We start from the raw sequence: 20,667 nt of genomic DNA, 5'->3' as shown, positions 1-20,667 counted from the left end.
TCATCTGCAAAATGGGAATAATTCATCTGCTTCTATAGAGTTTTCAAAGGTGTCAATGAAAAAATATATACAAAAAGTGCTCCGAAAATTATAACATGCCATGAAATGGCTAAAGAAATCAGAAGCGTAACTTATTCTGCATTTACTATTATATCCAAACATCAGTCAACAAAATTATGGTAGGCTAAAGATGGCCACAAGTTCTTTGGCATTCTCCTCTTCAAAAAGTCTATCATTTGGTTGGGGGAGGGCTCTGACTGCCCTAACCAATACAGAATGTTGGAAGTAACGCTGTGCCAACTTCTGGGTCCAGGCTTTTAAAAGACTTTAAGAGAAAGCTTCCACTTCCTGACCCTTCAAACACTTGTCTTGGAACTCAGCCTCCATGTTACGATCTGTCCAAGACACATGAAGAGGCTATGTTGTAGGCACTCCAGTTGAACTCCCAGCCAACATCAATTGCCATCCATGGGAATGAGCCGTCTCGGGTGTCCTGCCCAGCTGAGCTTTCAGATGACTCCAACCCTAGCTGGATATCTGACTACAAATACATGAAACCCTCACCGAGAACCAACGAGCTGAGTCCAGTCAGCCCACAGAAACATGAGATAATGAATTGTAGTTTTAAGCCACTTTGTTTTAGAGTGATCTGTTATATAGCAATAGGCAACTGGGACAATGACCAAGATTAAAACAAAAAAGACTCAATAATATCTAATTTTATAAACACTTCATATTTAATAGACACTTTTTTCCCTTTCATCTCTACAAAATAAGTACATTTTTATGTAGAAAATGTTCATAATAAAATATAATGCTAGACATTTTATGGGAAAAAAATCTGATGTACTGACTCTCTTACTTTACAAAAGCCATTTTGGTTCTTTCCCATTATGTTCATGCTAATAAACAAATGACCATAATGACTGACAAAGTTCAAGTAAATATATTAAAAATTAAATTCTAGAAAGACATCTTTAAAATATTTTTGTTTTTCTCACGCATTGTTTTCTCAAAAACAATGCATACCTATGTGCAACTAATATAAATTTATATCATTAATGACAAGTTGTTGCTATTATAGAGTCCTTACCATCTAATTTAAAAGATGCACCTAATGTGTCACAAGAAAAGGATTACACATTTCAACATGTTAAAGACATAGCACAACCTATGGAACCTTTCTGACAGACTGGTCCAGTACTCTGGAATCACGAGAAACTATCTAAATCCATCATGAAAGACATTCAACAATGAATCTTAAACAGAATCTGCTGAAATGCAAAATCTGCTTACATAGCAAAGCCGCAGAGCAAGCCTAGAAGAGGAACACTTCCCCAACAAAAATCACCTGACATTTTTCATGGCTGCAGTAGAAAGTACATAGGATGCTTGCTGACGTAGAGAGAGTAAAATCCTTAGTTCGGCATCCCCTACAGCTGAAACCCTCAGGGCTGTTAACAAATATTAAATTCCTTAGACTCTGCAACACCTCTGTCTTCAGGTAAATATTTTGTTAGTGATTAGGGACTTGCTCCAAGGTCACAAAATGAACTGGAGGCAAGAAATAAACCGAGAAGTGTGGTCTGCAGCTTTAAGTACAAATTCAGGGTTCTGATAATTTCCGAGGTGAAATTAACTTGTCCCACAACTCTAGGAGAAAGGCCACGTTTTAGGAAAGACAAGCTTTTATTTGGGGAAGTCACAGTTTTAACTCTGATGCGCTCGCAGGGTCTTTAAACTCATACCTGGACTTCACTACAAGCAAGTTTGACTGGATCAGAGGAGGGATTGGAAAACACTCTGAGAGGTTGTATTAAGGTCTGGGAATGTAGGTCGACGGGCAGAAAATCTGAAAACGGAGGCAAGAGGAAAGAGGTCAAAGTCGGTCTGAGTGTCCAAGAAGGTGGAAGAATGGTCAAGGCCACCTTCTAAGACCGGAAAAACCGGAGCCCACACGGAATTCGCTGGGCAACCCTAGGTGGGTAGCGGGAAAGACTCGCGGTAGGTCCCTTCCTCCAAAAGCCGATTCTATGTTCGGGGTGGTCCCACCCCCTCCGAGGACACGGCTTGTCTCCCGGGTGACCAGCAGCTGGTGGAAGGAAAGGGGTTCACTGAGGACGGATTCCCGACGAACAAAGGCCAGGACCCAGTCCCGCACTCACCTTGGCGCCGGGCGCGCTAATGCCGGCCTCCTCGCCAAAGGCCCATCTCCCACCAACCCGAAGAAAAATCTCTATCCCGACGGAAGTCAGCTCAGCTCATCCCTCTTTCCCAATTTGCACTGCGTTGCGACGCGTCGCGTCTCTGACGTCACGCAGGGGCGGGGCTGCGCGGCGCGCGCGCGCGCGTGCCCTTGACTATTTGCTATTTCCCAGCCTCATCCTAGCCTGTGAGGGCTGCGCGGGAGGGCGAAGGAGGGCCGAGGAGGACGTTTTGGATGGACGGTCTGGGTAGTGTCCAGGCTACACTGAGCTGGGGCGAGCTTGTCCGCCTGTCCCCTGCACCCTGCATTTCTCGGGCTTAGTTCTGTCACCCTGGTGTTACTCGCATCCTGGGTCTTGCTGTGAAGGAAGCAGGGCTGCTCTTAACGCCTTAGCTAAGCCTCTTCCTCTTCAGGTTGGAGATTTAAAGGCAGACTAGAAAACGGATTTGAATCTCAAATTCTGATTAAAAGTTTAACGTTCTCCGAAGCCACGCCTCTGGTAAGAGAAGAATAGACACAGTTCTAAAGCACATTATATATACACATACACAGTTAAAAGCCCAATCTTACAGAAACAAAACGAGAGGTCTGAACTTTCTCGCGAGGTGATTCTTTGTAGGTGATTGAATGCTCCGATTATCTGTAAACATAAAGTTGCTTGGATGGAGTTGTGGGCCATGGTCACTAAGTCCCCAGGGACAGTCCAAGTGTCTCAGGGATGGAAAAGCTGGAAGGCGAGGTCTAGCAAATGCGTTAAGTGAAAGTGTGTGTCACATAGGTGTTCAGTAAACGTGTAATGAATAAATGAAAGGACCTAACCCAATAGTGTTTCACATACAGTGGTCTTTCCATTAATGGTAATTTCCTTTCCATCACAATGAAATACCTGCAAAAATACGGTAGCTCTTTATACCTATGCTATACACTATTTTCCCAAAGGATTTAAGACATATAATATGAAATATACTATACTACCTGAGACTACTAACTAGGAAGCCTTAGCAAATTTTTCATAACTAAGGGGAAAAATTGCATCCATCTTTCGAGGGTGGATCTTAAGAAAGTAAATTGGTTATTGGTTGTTTGCTTTTTTTTGTTTGTTTTTGGTCTGCTGAGCATCTTGATGAATTTGAGAAAAATCCAGAGTTTAGTTTGGGAGTAGGAACCAAACAAAGACAGAGGAAGAAAAGTTCTCTGAAGACAATCTTGGAGAGGGAGGATCCTAGGAATGTGAGGTGATAAAGAAAGATCGAAGCCCATAAGAATGAATCAACCAGTGAAAAGTCTCCTATGGTGGGATGGCAGAAAGGTTTTAATAAATAGGACTCTTTAACATTCACCTAAAGTTATTTTTGTTGCTCTGATGTAATTGCCCCAATCCCAATCCCATCCTCCCAGTAAGTGGAATTCCCCAACTTCCCTAAAGCATCAGTCAAGTTTGCTAAAACATAAGTCATTTGCGTGCATTTTTTGAAAACTAAGAAGTTCCCACATGTGGGTCGACAGGTGTGGGAGAGAAACCAGGCACAAGATGACAAGATGATTCCAAAACTGAACTGAGTTAGTGAAAGCAGGAAAAAACAAAACATTCCTGGGAAATTCACAGAAATCTGGGGACAGGCTCTGGACTTTTCAAAATTAGTGGAATGAGAGCTCTTAAGGAGCAGGGTTACCTAGATGAAACTATGCTTATTGAATGGAATTATAAACCCTAACACTTGTTCAAATTTGTACTGTAACAAACCAGGTGGCAGTATCTATGGTACCCAGGCCATCCAGCATAAGCAGTAGTCCAAAATGTATTGAACCTGATTCATCCTCCTTCCATTCAACAAGTATATGATGAATATGTATACTATGCCAGGGATTATTTTGGACTTGGGTTATAAAGTCCCTCCTCAACAGAGAGCTGACTTACATTCAGATGAGCGAGAAATATGATAAGCAAATACATACACACATGAGTTTGAACAACATGAGTTTGAACTGCCCAGGTCCACTTAAATGTGAATTTTTTTCAATAGTAAATACTACAGTACTACACAATCTGACATTGATTGAATCTGTGGTTGCGGAACTGAACTGGCGGATCCGGAGGAACCTGGGATATGGATGGCCGACTCTAAGTTATACTGGAATCTTCAACTCTGCAGAGGCTTGGTGCCCCTGGTCCCTGTGTTGTTCAAAGATCAACTGTATACTATGTTAGGTGTTATTAAGTGCTAAAAAGAAAAATAAAACAGGGTAAACGGCCAGCAAAGACAGTGGTATTTTTGGTGAAATAGGGAAGAGCTCTCTGACGAAGTGACATTTCCATAGAGCATTTAGTGAAAAGAGGGAGAGAGCCATGGATACCTGTGGGGGAAAAGCATCCAGGCAATGGGAGCAGCACAGGTGAAGGCAGTGAGGGAGGAAAAGGAGAGTGTGCTGGAGGGACAGCAAGGAGGACAGTATAGCTAGCATAAGGTGAATAAGTGGCATTGTGATAGAAGATGATCTCAAAGGGGTGGGGAGAGAATAGAGCACAGATTATATAGGCCTTGTAAGCCAATAAAACATGTTTATCCCAAAATAACACAAGAAGTGAATCACAAGTTAATATTTTATGAGAAAATTTAGCTTTCATATATATAATAAAATTTACAACATTATGTACAAATGTTCATCCCAATTATCTTTTAGCCAAAGCACAAGTGTCTTGTGGGTTTTTTTTTTATTAATCACTTATTCTTTTCTATTCATCTGGGTTTTATTTCCTAAAATCATAATGATCATCGCATTGGGCCAGTTGCATGGCCCATCAAACATTTTATCTCTAGGGAATGCATCACCAGAAAAGGGGTGGTAAGTCTTGGCTATTCTCCTGGATATCAACTTCAGAGTTTAGGCAGTCACCACTCTTTGCACTTCACTAAGACTCTACCAGATTGGTTTATCTTAAGTTGTAAAAAATTTGCTATATCACCACTTAAGGTGATTTGAGTTCTTTTTTTTTAATGTGAAGTTATACTTCTATCTTTTTTTAAAAAAATTTATTTGGCTGCACCGGGTCTTAGTTGTGGCATGCGGGATCTTCCGTTGCAGCGCGTGGGCCCTTAGTTATGGCACTCAAGCTCTCAAGAGTGCGGGCTCAGTAGTTGCAGTGCGTGGGCTTAGTTGCCCTGCAGCATGTGGGATGTTAGTCCCCTGACCAGGGATTGAACCTGCGTCCCTTGCATTGGAAGGCAGATTCTTAAGCACTGGACCACCAGGGAAGTCCCTATACTTCTATCTAATTGGCCTAAACTTAATAAAGTTTTAGAGATATATCCTCATTCTATGATTTCAGGGTTTAATGAACAACTATACTTACTTTTTTCAACCCTTAATGATTTTACAGATTTAGGTCTTCTTTCCTTTCTCCCTTTGATTTTCTATCTAAACTGAAAAGTTTTAATCTGGTTATTATGTTCTTCAGTGGTTCCCCATTGTAATGTTGTCTTCTGGATCTTCCTGCTTCCATTAGATTTTCCTTGCAGAAAGATATTTCCTTGTAATACTCAGAATACAATATTACAAATGGTGATGCACATGGTTTTATCCCAAAAAGATAAAGTTTTCAGTTTGTTGATCCTATCACAGAATTTTCACCTACTTGACTGAGGTCATCAAAGAGTTACTTAAACTTCTTAAGAATTGTCTGCAGTTTTGTCATGCTAACTCTAACTGGCAGAAAGAGAATCCCATTCAATAACCATAGGAACTGTTGAGCTATCAGTGTATTGAATTGAGATCATAGAATCAACACACATGCTTAAGCCTTTTCTACATATTTACAAAAAAAAACTTATTAAGCTTTCGATATAACGACATTTTAATGAAGCACCTAATTTAAAGAAGATACTTTTTAAGTCAAAATTCCAAAAAAGTCTTTCTGTAATTTATTCCCATTTATACAACTCTTAACTATCTAAAGTGATGTAGTGTCTATGGGAACAGGAGTACGATTTTTGATGTGGTATTTACGTCTTCCAAATTATAGGTAAATATATTAAATAATACATGCCCAGTGGTTCAAACTTCAGTATTATCAAGCAATATGTGGCTTGAATAAACACAACAACAATGCAGACCCAAAACAAAAATTTACAGACTCTGGGCTAGCCCAATGCTTGGGATGCCCCAGCTGCTAGCCAACACATGGAGAGTTGTGCCTGGGCGTGGCACAACTGGAATGCACTTTGGGAAATGTTCTGGATGAGGGATCCCAACCCCCTGCCTCATCACATACTTCTAGAGGAGTGGAGAGGGAGCAGGGATCACCCAGCCAATTTGGAAGACTAAGCTTTTCTATTGAGGTTACAATTTTATCGGTTTAAAAAACAAGGTTTTTGAGACCAATCGCCTGTGAAGTTTTCCTTATCAATTCTAGTTTCTGCCTGAGCCTTTAGAGCCACCCTGCTGAGCTAGCTTGTTGCTAGGCTGCAGAAAGAGAATGAGAGCACCCAGGTTATCCAGCAGACAGACTAGTGTATCTTTACTCAAGTGTGCATAAGAACCAACCTCTGGTTTACATTTAGTAGAAAAGGAAAAGGAACAACAAATTTGCGTTTAAAAATATCTGTGGTGATACTGATGCTGGCGGTCATGAATTCCCCCTGAAGAAATGACAAAACATTCTCTTTAATCTGAATTTACTTTTGTAATAGCTGTCTGTGAGAAATCGTATGGAAGATTTTTGAGATTTTAACTAGAGGATGAGATTCTTTATACATTACTGGGGAGTATATAAATAATCTTGTCTCTGCAATATTTTAAAATTCTAAATCCATCAGTATGTCATTCTATAATCTGCTAAGTGCAGAGGTACAATGCACAAGCCTTTTTTTTTTTTTTTTTTTTTTTTTGCGGTATGCAGGCCTCCCACTGCTGTGGCCTCTCCTGCTGCGGAGCACAGGCTCCGGACGGACGCGCAGGCCCAGCGGCCATGGCTCACGGACCCAGCCGCTCCGCGGTATGCGGGATCCTCCCAGACCGGGGCACGAACCCATGTCCCCTGCATCGGCAGGCGGACTCTCAACCACTGCGCCACCAGGGAAGCCCTGCCCAAGCCATTTTTAATGGTCCTTTTTGTGGCTGAGATGTGTAAAAATAGGGTGCCATTCTGGTTGATGTTTCCTCCATGTCAGTTATTCTGCTAGAGTTTTATTACAAAGGTGTGAGTATATTGCATATATAGATATGTAGAAAGAGTAAGAACATGCATCCTCTCAGTGGGTCATATTAGTCTGTGAACTGGGTAAATATCTCAGTGATTATGCAGTACCTCTATAGAGAGGTGAGCATATTTCAGAATGTAATAGAGTGTCTCTGCCTGTCTTTGTATAATATATTCACAGGTAAAAATGGGATGACTGGATGAGCCTATTTACCAGTCTGTGTCTAGGAGTGTGATGATTTGGGATAAGGGAAAAATGCATAAGTAGATTTTTTTCCCCACTGCTTCATGATTGGACTGTATGGAAAAGATCAAATGATTTATACTTTTATGGATTTAAAAGTATAATTAAAGGATTATAACTAATGCCTGGTACATAATTGGCCCTCAGTGAATATGCTACCTGACTGTAAAGGTGGCTGGCACCTAAGAGGAAAAATTGAGGAATGGTTCAATACCCTTTAATAGACTCCATCAGCAACCACCCCCCTTTGTTCTTTAATGGGATCAGTTAACATTTTTATCAGTATTTTGGTAAAGTGACATGTAAAAGCAACTGTAAGCCTGTCCTTCCAACAGTTCCAGTGCTCCCTCCTGTACACAAACTGTGGAACCACCAATGGCTCTCTGACTCACTGACATGTGTTGCCTTTGAAATAATCTTGCTTTCTTTCTGCAATTTGTTTTCCACAATTAATTTAGTTCTTCTATCTAGTAGTAGCAAGACAGACAGACAAGGTCATTTTTAATCCCTCCTCTGATTTATCATGGTATTTGAAATGCTACCATTAAAGATTCATTTCTTCATATGAAAATGGAGCATCTCTGAAAAAACCTTCCTTCCTAGTGTTAAACTAGTTTCCCATATCAGGCAGCCTTCTATTAAAGAGAGAATTAAACAGAGGACAGGTAAATTTTGATAGGATTTGGAAAGTGAAGATAAGAAGATGGAAGTATTGTGAGAACCAAGGTTTCATAGAAGGCTTTGGGCAGCTGAGAGGCAGCACAAAGAGATTTGAACATATGAACTCCTCCCTACCAAAGGAGAACACATGGGTGCACAACGGAAGTTACATGGGCTAAAGCTCCCCGCTTTTTTTGTTTATAAACAATGTATTCAGTTTATTGTACTTAAGTTCACAGCTAAATGCACAGAAACAAGCAAGGTATTCCTGGGTTAATACAGGATCCAGTGGGGTTACACGGCACTGAGGGTCAAGTCCAAGGAGAGAGCACTAAGGTTTCAGAGTCAGGCCAGGCCAGAGACCCTGAGCCAAGGGTGGGCGAATGTCCCGCTACGGACAGTTGCTTTCTTCTAACATCTGGGCATACTGCAAGGCATGTCTTCAACACTACATCATTTCATTGATTTCAGGGGAACAGATATTAAAGAAATGGAATGCATGTCCTCGTGCATCTCAGCTGTTGTTGCTTTGTAAGTCACATACTAGCATGTGAGCAACAATTTTATAATATTCCAGTAACAGTGGGCCACAGAGTGATAAAACCTGTATGTTTCTCCCTCAGTGCTTCCTTGCCAGTTTTTATTCCTACCTGAATTCCCACCCTCAAGCCATCTGCCTTGATATTCAATATCTCACATATATAACAGAGTTTTCTCAGGTGACAACAGCTATTTCCAAAGCAGCATCTTGTGCAGAAAAGTTTATGACATCAATAAAGTGTCTCTGGGACTTCCCTGGTGGCACAGTGGTTAAGAATCCGCCAGCCAATGCGGGGGACACGGGTTCGAGCCCTGGTCTGGGAAGATTCCACATGCTGCGGAGCAACTAAGACTGTGCGCCACCACTACTGAGCCTGCTCTCTAGAGCCAGCGAGCCACAACTACTGAGCCTGTGTGCCACAACTACTGAAGCCCGTGCGCCTAGAGCCTGTGCTCCGTAACAAGAGAAGCCACTGCAATGAGAAGACCCCGCACCGCAACGAAGAGTAGCCCCTGCTCGATGCAACTAGACAGAAGCCCGCGCGCAGCAACGAAGACCCAATTCAGCCAAAAATAAATAAATTAATTAAAAAAAAAAAGAAAGTGTCTCTAGTTAGCTATCCTCTGGGAAAAGAGTCATCCACCGCTGGCTAATGTCTAATTGAACGTATAATTTAGAAGGCAGATTTAGGAAGTGGAATATGGTTAAAAATAGGAAACAAACTCCGAAAAGCTATGTCTATGAGGGCCAGATAACAATGAATTCACGAATGGTCTCACTTGAACACTACAAAATTGTTGCTTACACAATTATTAGAAACATTAGACTCCACAGCTGATAACATGCAAACTGTAGGTTAAAAATCTTTGTCTATAGGATGAGATGGTTGGAGTCTAGCTCAAACCTTCTCTAACCCCCATGAAAAATGCTGAGTTGGAAGGGAAGTCACACCACCTACAGCATTTCAAAGGCAAGAAAGACCTGTTAGGATATAAAAGGTGCACACACAATATTACACTTTTAATTTTAAAGGGCATCTTGAGTTCTATTTATCACTTTTCTAAGTTTATGTGTCAGGAACCGACTTAAGGACATTTTACTGGGATTTAACTTTTTGGCAAAATAGAAACTTTGTTTATAGCCATGTTTCTATAAAAATGTTTAAAAGGAGTTATTTCTAATTAAAATAATATTTTTCACAAGTGATACATAACAATAACAAGAAAGTAAACATCTTCATAACTAACATAAGAGTAGAATCTCTCTTCTTTTCTTGTAGTCAAGCCACATGGCTTGCAGGATCTTTGTTCCTGGTCATTGAACCCACGCCTTCAGCTGTTAAAGCGCGGAGTCCTAACCACTGGACCGCCACGGAATTCCCAGAACCTCTTTACTAGCATCTTATTTTAAATACAGCAAAAGAGTCAGTAGAGCTTATGAACAGAAGTGGGTTCTCTTACAGGGAATCTGAAAAATAGTGAAATAAGGCAGAGCCTGTTTTTGTCACAGATCTGTTAGGCAGTAATGTTCTTTCTGGAAGGCACAAGTGGGCAATCTTTTTTTTTCCTTTTTTAAAAAATAAATAAATTTATTTATTTATTTTTGGCTGTTGGGTCTTTCTTGCTGCGTGCAGGCTTTCTCTAGTTGCAGTGAGAGGGGGGTTACTCTTCATTGCGGTGCACGGGCTTCTCATTGCAGTGGCTTCTCTTGTTGCGGAGCATGGGCTCTAGGCACGGAAGCTTCACTAGTTGTGGCACGTGGGCTCAGTGGTTGTGGCTTGCAGGCTCTAGAGCGCAGGCTCAGTAGTTGCGGCACACGGGCTTAGTTGCTCCGCGGCATGTGGGAATTTCCCAGACCAGGGCTCGAACCTGCGTCCCCTGCATTGGCAGGCGGATTCTTAACCACTGTGCCACTCAGGGAAGCCCCACAAATTGGCAGTCTTATTACCCAAAGGTTTAAAAAGTGGTTCTGAAGATAATGTCATATGAATAGGTAAACTATGAACTTCTCCAGGCCACAGCCCTCTTATTTATAAAGTGGAGACATTAATGCACTACCTGACTGAAGCTAAAAATATTTTGAAGTCCATTCCAACTCTAGGTTTTATTATTCTCCAACACTCATAGAGCCATGTCTTTCTCTGAGAGTTGTTATCTATCACCACCCATCTCTCTTTTAGTCCTAGGCTACTAGTGTTCTATATCCCATCCCCTCATGCCTCCTCAGGAACTCTGCTTTGTCAATTACCCTTTTTTTCTTATAACTTCTATCTCTGTCTCTCTCTTATTGCCCTTTCCTCTCTGAACATGAACATGTTCTTCTATCTTAAACACATACCTCCCCCCAACTTTTTCCATCTCATATCCTCCTTTACCATCACTCTCTTACCCTTTTTCCTTTCACATGCAAGATTCCTTCACGTTCTTAATAGAATGCTTAAATTCAGGGTCTCTCTTTCCTCACCTCTCTCTCAGGAGTAACTCTTCTTGCTGAGGTCACCAGGGATTTCCTAAATGCAAGATCCAGTGAAGACATTTCAGTCCTTATCTCCCTTGGCCTTTCTCTAGCATCCATTCTAACTCTCTCCTCCCTTGATTTCTGTGACTTTATGCTCTCTTGGTACCTCTCCAACTTCGTGGATAGCTCCTTCTCAGTCACCTTCAAAGATATCACTTTCTTCATCCACCCCCTCCCTAAGATGTTGATGTCTCCCATGGTCCACCCTCAGTGCTCTCCCCATCTCACACTGTTACTCTCTGCAGGAAATTTCATTCATTCATAATTTCAACTACTCCTTGGCTCTAAGTTATTCAGCCCAATACTCCTTCCAGATCTCCAGATACATAAATAAATATATAAACAGCTCACTAGTCACCTATGACTGTATGTTTCCCCATTGTGACATTTAATTTTATTTGTTAACTTGGCTAGATTACAGGTGTTTTTGTAGATGTGATTAACATTTTTAAACCACTTTATTGAGGTATGAATGGCATACAAAACAGCACGTATTTAATGTATACAACTTGATGAATTTGGAGATAAGTATATGCCTGTGAAACTAGCACCACAATCTATGCTATAAACATACCTTACCTCTAAGATGTTCTCCTTGCCTTCTTTATGATTATTAACTTTTTGCTAGTGTATGATACGGACAATTATAAGATCTACCCTCTGAGTCAAATTTTAGGTATACAACACAATATTGTTAACTACAGGCTCTATGCTGTATAATAGATCTCTAGGACTTATTCATCTTATGTAACTGAAACCTTATATCCTTTGATCAAAGGAGTACATGGTACCCTTGTGCCTTCTTGCTTCCTCCCCTAACCAGCCCCTGGCAATCACCATGAGTTTGACTATTTTAGATTCTTCATATAAGTGGTGTCATGGTTTGTCCAGATGTGACTAACATTTACACAATCAGTTGACTTAAAGTAAAGCAGATTACAATCCATAATATGGGTGGGCCTCATCCTCATCCAATCAGCTGAAGGCCTTAGATGCAAAAGACTGAGGTTTCCCAAAGAAACTAAAAGGAATTCTGCCTCTAGATTGCAACATAGAAATTCTGCCTGAGTTTCCAGCCTTCAAACTCAAAACTGCAACACCAACTCACCTGAATCTCTAGCCTGCCAGCTTGTCCTATGAATTTTGGACTTGCTAGCCTCCACAAATACATGATCCAATTCCTTAAAATCCTTTCTTCCTTCCCCCTCCCTCCCACCTTTCTTTCTTTCTTCCTTCCCCCCTCCCTCCCTCTCTCTCTCTCTCTCTTTCTCTATCTCCTATTGGTTCTATTTCTCTGGAGAACAGTGACTAATACACCCATCATCTATACATCATGTCTGAATCCCTTAGCACACCCACTTGAATCTTCATGATCTGACTGTCTTCAACTTATTCAGCCTCACCTGCCATTTTTATACATCCATCTTCTCCTCCTTTCATACTGACTCTTTGGTCATTCCCAGAGCTTGCCACACTTCTATACCTCTGTACCTTTGCATTCTGTTCATCTAGAAAACTTTTCACCCTTCAGAACACAGCTCAATCTTCACCTAGGCTGTGAAGGAGGCAGGCAGAACAAGCAACTATGTTCCTATTGCACCTTGTACATAATAGTTCCTTTAAGCACTGGTCACATTATGTATGGAATAATTCCTTATAAATCTTTTTTTCCCTTCTTTTAAAAATCTTGTTTGAATTTCTAGCATCTAGTGTAGGGTCTGGAACATGGTAGGCAACTGGTGATCAAAAAATATTTGATTAATTGATAAGTAAAACTTCTCTACTTAAGATATTAAATGGCTGCCCATCACTTTCAAGATAAAGCCCCCTCAGTGCAGCAGCAAAGAGGCTTTGTTTGTTTGTTTTGGCCACACCTGTGGCATCCTAACCACTGGGCCACCAGGGAACTCCTCCCTCTCCAATCTTATTCCCCATCAGGTCTCCACAGCACTTGAATTTCTAGTCATGCTGTACTAGCTGCAGTTCTCTCAATAAGCTTAGCTTTCTTGCATGTACTTCTGTACCCTTTGTTCACCTGGAATATTCTCCCTCCCCTGAAACCATCTGGCAATTCCCACTGTCCTTTTAATCTTCATATCAAGTTTTCTCTCTCCTCTGGACACTACTCTCACCCCCTCCTTGCTTTTGCCTCTGAGTTCCCTTAGCATCGCATACTTATCCTACTTAGTGTGACTGTCTGCTTCTTAGTCTACCAACTGCAGCCTATAAATCACAGTCTACTCCTCCTCCTATTCTGCAGCTCCTTCCTCTCACCAGGCACTTTCTGCTTTCATGCTGCCACCCTGTCATTCCCAGCTGACCCAGCCTACCTTCCTACTCTCCACCCCCAAGGCCATTCCTCTTCATGGACCTTTTGGAATCCATACTTCCCATCAAAATGAATCTTGCTATCTCAGTCTATCAGCCAGATGATCTGATGGTCTTTGCAAAATATAATGGATGATCTTCTGAAAATCTTCAAAAACATTGCCTTTGAACCCAGACCGTTCTGTTAATAATGTCTATGTCTTACCCCAAGGTGCACATTCCCCTTATTGGGACACAGAAGTGCTCTAGATTGTCTACAGAAGTTTCATAACATTTACTAAAAATGTCTTTAAATTTCATGTGTCTCTGCCAATTCTTTCTTGTTACATAATAGTATATTGTACACTCAATGTTTCTTCTTATGCCTTTTTCTTAGGCTTTCCAGGAAATATTTTTCCTACACAAATGGTATCAAACTGAAGAAACTAAATCTTCGGCCAATTGTAACAGAAAACCTCCAACCAAAGAAGATTGAAATCAACTGGAGTGTGCAACTTGACATGCATAAACTGAGAATCCTTTTTCACTTTTCTTTCCTTCTTTTTTTCCTCTTTCCTCCCTTCTTTCTTCCTCCCATTTACTCAGCAAGTATAATTCGAGGTCTAGAGCAAAGATTTCCTGGATGAAATGGCAGAGCAGCATAAGGTAATATTTAAGAGAGGATAGGCTCTGGAACCAGATGGCTGTTTTTGAATCCGGGCTCTGCCAGTTAATAATTATGTGACCTTGGCCAAGTTATTTCACTGCTCTGCAACCTCAGTTATGTCATTTGTAAAATGGAGATGATAACACACCTCACAGGGTGGCTCTGGGGATTAAATTATTTAGTACCTAAGAAGTGCTCCCTCTAAATATTAGCCAACTATTAACTGTTGCTAATTCTAGATGGCTAATGGGAATTAATTAGAAGTGCAGCTGGGAGTGGGGAAAAAGAGCTTTCTAGATAGAGGAAACATTATATTTAAAGTCCCGAGGCAGGAAGGAGGTACAGGGTGTTTGGGAGAACTGATAGGAACTGAGAGTGGCTAGAGTGGGCAGGGACCAGATCATCTGGGGCCTTGTAGACCATACATAGGATTTAGGATTTTGTTTTTATCCTAAAAGCCATGAAAAACCTCTCAAGGGTTTTTAAACAAAGGGATGGCATGATCCGATCTGCTTTTTTACAGATAACTCCTGCTATTGTGGGAGAGAATAGTTTGAAGTAGGTGAGAGGAAATGTGGGGAGATCGGGGGAGGGGAAAAACATGATGATGCCGAGGACTCTAACTTGAGCCACTGGGTGGATGATAGAGCCATTCATTAAGATGGGGAACACTAGAAGAGGATCAGGTTTAGGGAGAAAAGGGAAGGACTCACTGTTGAACAGGTGTTAGCTTGTAATAACACTTAACAGAGTATAATCTGTAAAAATACTGAATCACTGTACTGTACACCTGAAACTAATATAATATTATAAAACAACTATACTTAAAAAAATAAAAATAAAAAATTTTAATTTAGTCAGCCACGGTCCCCCATCTCCCCCCGGCCATGAACATGTGGATTTGAAGCGGCTAGGAGACCTCCAAATGGAGTTAGATATTTAGAGAAATTGGATACATGGGTCCAGAGCTTAGAGATAAAATTTGACTTGATCTCTCTTGAATTCACAGAGTCAAGGTGAAAAAGGAAATTCTCATTCAAGTTAAAGTAGACAACTTCAGTTAAGGATGGAATAGTGATCAGCAAATAAGTACATTTGGCAAGAGAGAAAAAACTTTCCTATGACTTTTGATTGAAGCACAAGGGACAACTAGACAGCTTAAAAGACCAAATTTCAAGCAAGCATTTCAGAAAGTGACAATTTAGCTTTTGATAATTGTCAAGTAAACAGCTCATCAAGTTAAGAATTATTTTATTTACTCAAAGAAAGGGGAAAAAAGGACAGAGAGTTTCTGTGTCTAGTTTTGAATACTTTTCTGCTACAGGTCAGAACTATCAACCAAGACCTATGAACCTTTTTCAAATTGAAAACTCCCACAGGCTTAGATTTTAAGTGGATATGTGAGGTAAGTATAGTGCTTTCTGGAGTCTAAAAGCTCACTATTAATCTTGCTGAAACATTCCAGGTTAAATTAGCAGAGACTTGTATTTGCTGCATAGCTTTAAAGTTAATCTTTTAGAGACTCTTCAGGTGTTAGATTAAGTCTTTCAGAGATTTTGAGACCAAAGCTCCAGTTATGACAAGATACGGGTTCATATTTTAACAAAGAGCAGGTTATATAAAGTATTATGTCCATAAGCATGTCAAAAAAGATATTTTTACTATAGGAAATATCACATGAAAAAAAAGAACAGTATAATGAATACCCAGGTGCCCATCCCCCAGCTTCAACTACTATCACTTGTCTGTTTGTAAAAAGATAAATAATTGGGGACTTCCCTGGTGGCGCAGTCGTTGAGAATCCGCCTGCTAACGCAGGGGATGTGGGTTTGATCCCTGGCCCGGGAGAATCCCACATGCCACAAAGCAACTGAGCCCGTGTGCCACAACTACTGAGCCTGCGCTCTAGGGCCTGTGAGACACAACTATTGAGCCCACATGCCACAACTACTGAAGTCCGTGCACCTAGAGCCCATGCTCTGCAACAAGAGCAGCCACCGCACCACAAAAAAGAGTAGCCCCGGCTTGCTGCAACTAGAGAAAGCCCGTGTGCAGCAACAAAGAACCAAAGCAGCCAAAAATAAAAAAATAAAAATTAAATAAATTTTAAAAATAATTGTATTTTTTCTTTCACAGAAGTAATACTTATTCATTGATGAAAATATAGAAAATACAGATTACCCAGGAGAAGAAAATATATACTGGTCACAATCCCAGGGCTATCAATAGTCCAGTTGATGCTTCTGAACAATTCAGAAAAAGATATCCCCTTCCCTTGGCTGTAGATAGCCCCTGTGCACAAGGTGCAGGGCTAGGCGAATGGAGTAGAACCTGACCTCTGCTCTAACTCTCCTGTTAAGCTCCCTCTGGAGAGCTCAACATGCAACATGGACATGGCACACCTGCCTTCTAACCTCCTTTCTCTGCAAAGGCACACATACATTTACACAATTGTGTTGTGCTATACATACTGATTTGTCATACTCCTTTTCACTTAGTATTTCATGAACACTTTTCCTTGTCATTATTGAATTATTCTAATATCATTTTTAATAACTGCACAGTATTATTCAATAATCTCTTAATTATTTAACTCTACCATTGGGCACTTAGATTATTCCTGTTTAACAATATTATAAAAAGCTTTATAACATTAAATGTTATTGATTTACATTGATAACATTAAATGTGATGATGATAGATATGGATTCATATTTTTACAATAAAACCCCCAAGAGTTTGTCAGTTTGACTATTGAAGGATAGTACCTAGTGTTGCTTTATTTGGGTTTCTTTGACTAGCGGTAGTGAAAAAATGTTTTTATATGTATATTAGTCTTTCTTTTTCCTGAACTTCCCACATGTATCATTTATCCTTTAGCACTTTTCTACTGGTATATTTTCTGATTTCATAAATCTATGTGGGTAAAAGTTGGATACATGTGTCACACTACCCACACATTACTATAAAAGGCAAGTATTAAGAAGCAGTGAATACCATGTTTAAAAAGATGTAAGTATTTATTTGACTTATTGGCACTGAATATTTTGAAGAAAGATGTATATGAGGTTGAACCATGTGAAATTGCCAACCCTATGTGGTAGTGGCTCTCAAACTGTGGTCTGGGGATCCCAGGAAGTTACCAATTCCATTTGGGGGGTCCACAAGGTCAAAACTATTTTCCTAAGAACACTATGACATCATTTGCACTTTCACTTTCATTCTCTTACAAATGTACAATGGAATTTTCTAAAGGCTGTATGATGTGTAATATTCTAACAAATTGAGTGTGGAAGCAGATGAGAATCCCTCTGTCTTCTATTAAGCCAGACATTGAAGAGATCTGCAAAAATGTAAAACAATGTCACTCTTCTCACTAAATTTTTTTGGTTGGAGAAAATACAGTTATTTTTCATAAAATATATTATTTATGTTAACATAATGGGTTTATTATTATTTCTAAGTGATTTAATAATTTTTTTCAGTTTTAATTTAGATTATAGTGAATGTCAATAGACATACATAAACAGAAGCTCTTTAGGGCCGTCAGTTTTTAAGAATGTAAAGGGGTCTTGAGTTAAAACGCTTGAGAACCCTGCTCTGTGGCATTTGAACATAGTTGCCTTTTATTTCAAAAACAGAGAAAGAGATGTGAAGTGCTTCCTTGACAAGTAAATGAAAATAATCATGGGAGTGATTGTTAAGGGTTTCATCCCATCCTGAGTGTCAGAGACACTTCTGTGTTCTTTAATAATTTATTTTTTCCTGGGCCTAATGGCAGTACTGTAGAAGGGCAATAATAATGAGAAAATTAGCTGATTAGAGGTAACATATTGGGACTTCCCTGGTGGCACGGTTGTTAAGAATCTGCCTGCCAATGCAGGGGACACTGGTTCAAGCCCTGATCTGGGAAGATCCCACATGCCGCGGAGCGACTAAGCCCATGCACCACAACTACTGAAGCCTGCGCTCTAGAGCCCGTGCTCTGCAACAAGAGAAGCCACAGCAATGAGAAGCCCCGTGCACTGCAGCGAAGAGTAACCCCCGCTCACCACGACTAGAGAAAGTCCGCATGGAGCAACGAAGACCCAACGCAGCCAAAAATAAATAAATAAATAAATAAATAATAATAATAATAAAGAATGATTAGCCTTTCTTCACAGTGTCGTGAGGATGAAAGCTGTGAACCAATAATTTATAAATTAAAAAAAAAGAGCGATAACATTAATATTTCCACCCCAACAACAGAATGGTAAAACACGACCATGTGTTTCTCTTCTTTCCTTTGTCCCAGCCAAAATAAAAAGACAGATTTATCTGAGGCTACATGAGTAGGAAATCTTTCTTTCCTGAATTATACTAGGAGAGAAACAATTTAAAGAGTTAAAAGGATTCACTTTGTGCTCATTTGGGCTCCCTTGGGAGCCCTGAGTCCTCAGGAATTTCAAAGTCATCACTCGTGTTTACTTAGAAATTAATTAACACAATAAGAAATGGGCAGGGCCTAAATGAGAAATCTTTAAAACTTTACATATTAGAACAAGAAAATAAATGGAAAGACACATCATGTTCCTGGATTAGAAAATGGAACATTATTAAAAATGTCACTTCTTGCAAATCACATTTTCAGTGAAATGCAATACCAATCAAAATGTCCATGCCCTCTGAACCAGTAATGCATTATTTAAAAAATCCCAGGAATCCATGATATTAAGCTTATTTTTATTCTTTAAAACTTAGTTCATGTTTCATTTTTTTTCCTCTAGTACCCAGATGTTCATATTGAAGGTATTTTTGCATAGTTAGTTGTCTCTCCGGAATGGTGAATAACTAATAAACTAGGAAGCTGCCCCAAACAAGGAACTCCTGACCTTAATATCCCTCCATTATCATTATTTTCCCTTGAACTTGGTGTTAACATCCAAAATGTTCTCCAGGAGACCAGAAGACTAGCATGTGGCAACAAGAAACATCAAAAGCACTGAGCAAACTGAGGATGTCCATAGTTGTAGTAGTGCTGAGAGGACTTTATGGTTGTGAACTCCAAACTAAATGGATGTTATTATCCATTTGGTTATTTGATCAATTTCATTAGAGTTGTGTATTTTAAGGGAGATACTCTGTGCTCTATAACACAAAAGCACAGACCACAAAGCACAGAACTTGGGGTAATATTCTCTTGTGTGGAAACCGTTAAAGGGTTTCAAGATGTGGAGAACTGGGCAGTTAAAGATTTGGAAGGTAGAAACTGAGAAACATGAATAATTTTAATAAATATTCATAGATTAAATCAGAAGGAAAATGATAAATTACAATTTTGATCTTGTCTTGATTTAAGCCTATTATGAGAACAAGGTTGACAGACTTGAGAACTCCAACTAAAAAAAAAAATCCTGAAGTATAGCAAGCACACAGAAAAGTGCACAAATTATGAATGTACATCTCAATGAATTGAGATGTACATTCAATGTACAAATTGAATGCACCTGTGTACCTATTGTCAGATCAAGAAAGATAATGTTACCCATCCCCATTAATTTCTCTTGTTCCCCCTTTCAGTTGCTCCATTGCCCCCCCGCCACATCATACACAAACACCACGGGCAACCACTATCCTCTTTTCTAACTGAATAGATTATCTTTGCTTGTTTTTGCACTCTATACAAATGGAATCATACAGCATGAACTCTTTTGCCTCTGGCTTCTTTTGCTCATCATGATGTAGTATAATTCATTCATGTTGTTGTGTGTAGTTGTGGTTCATTCATTCTCATTGTAGAGTAGTATTACACTGCATGAATACACCATATTTATTCATTCATTCTACTAGGACATTTGCATAGAATCCAGTTGTTTCTGCTGAGTAGACACCTAGGATTGGAATTGCTAGGTCACAGCGTATGCATTTGTTCAGCTTTATGAGATAAGAGCAAACTATTTTCCAAGGTGGTTGTACCAATTTACACTCTCACCAGCTGTGTATCAGTGTTCTAGTTGCTCCAAATCCTTATCCAACACTTGATATTTTGTGTTTTCATTTTAGTAGTTCTGATGGCTAAAATATTTTATTGTGGTTTTAACGTATATTTCTTTGATGACTAAAGAAGTTGAGTACCTTGTAAAATGTTTATTGGTCTTTCAAATAATCTCTTTTATGAGATGCCTGTTCAATTATTTGCCTATTTTGCGATTGAACTTTTTCTTACTGATTTATAGACATTCTTTATGTATTCTGAGTGTGTGTCTATTTTATTTACATATTGAGAACATCTTTCACTGTGTCTTGGTCTTTTCTATTGTCTTATTGATGTCTTTTGATGAACAAGACT

General features: G+C 39.8%; 1 protein-coding gene across 2 annotated transcripts in view; it reads right to left on the bottom strand.

Annotated features, from left to right (window-relative positions):
- USP8 (ubiquitin specific peptidase 8) overlaps positions 1-2,272 on the bottom strand; it is a 59,660-nt gene extending 57,388 nt beyond the window's left edge. Inside the window, exons 1-2 of one of the 2 annotated variants that reach the window (XM_060005228.1) lie at positions 2,166-2,262; positions 1,749-1,852 (exon numbers count right to left, since the gene is read on the bottom strand). The gene's annotated coding sequence lies outside the window, so the exon portion shown is untranslated. Of the gene's footprint in view, positions 1-1,748; positions 1,853-2,165 lie in introns of both variants that reach the window. The other variant, XM_060005230.1, reaches the window with a different exon arrangement.
- Positions 2,273-20,667: the final 18,395 nt, after the last annotated feature.

Source organism: Delphinus delphis, chromosome 2 (genome assembly GCF_949987515.2).
Source record: "Delphinus delphis chromosome 2, mDelDel1.2, whole genome shotgun sequence".
Classification (NCBI taxonomy): Eukaryota; Metazoa; Chordata; class Mammalia; order Artiodactyla; family Delphinidae; genus Delphinus; species Delphinus delphis.
This window is presented reverse-complemented; position numbering and strand designations above follow the sequence as displayed.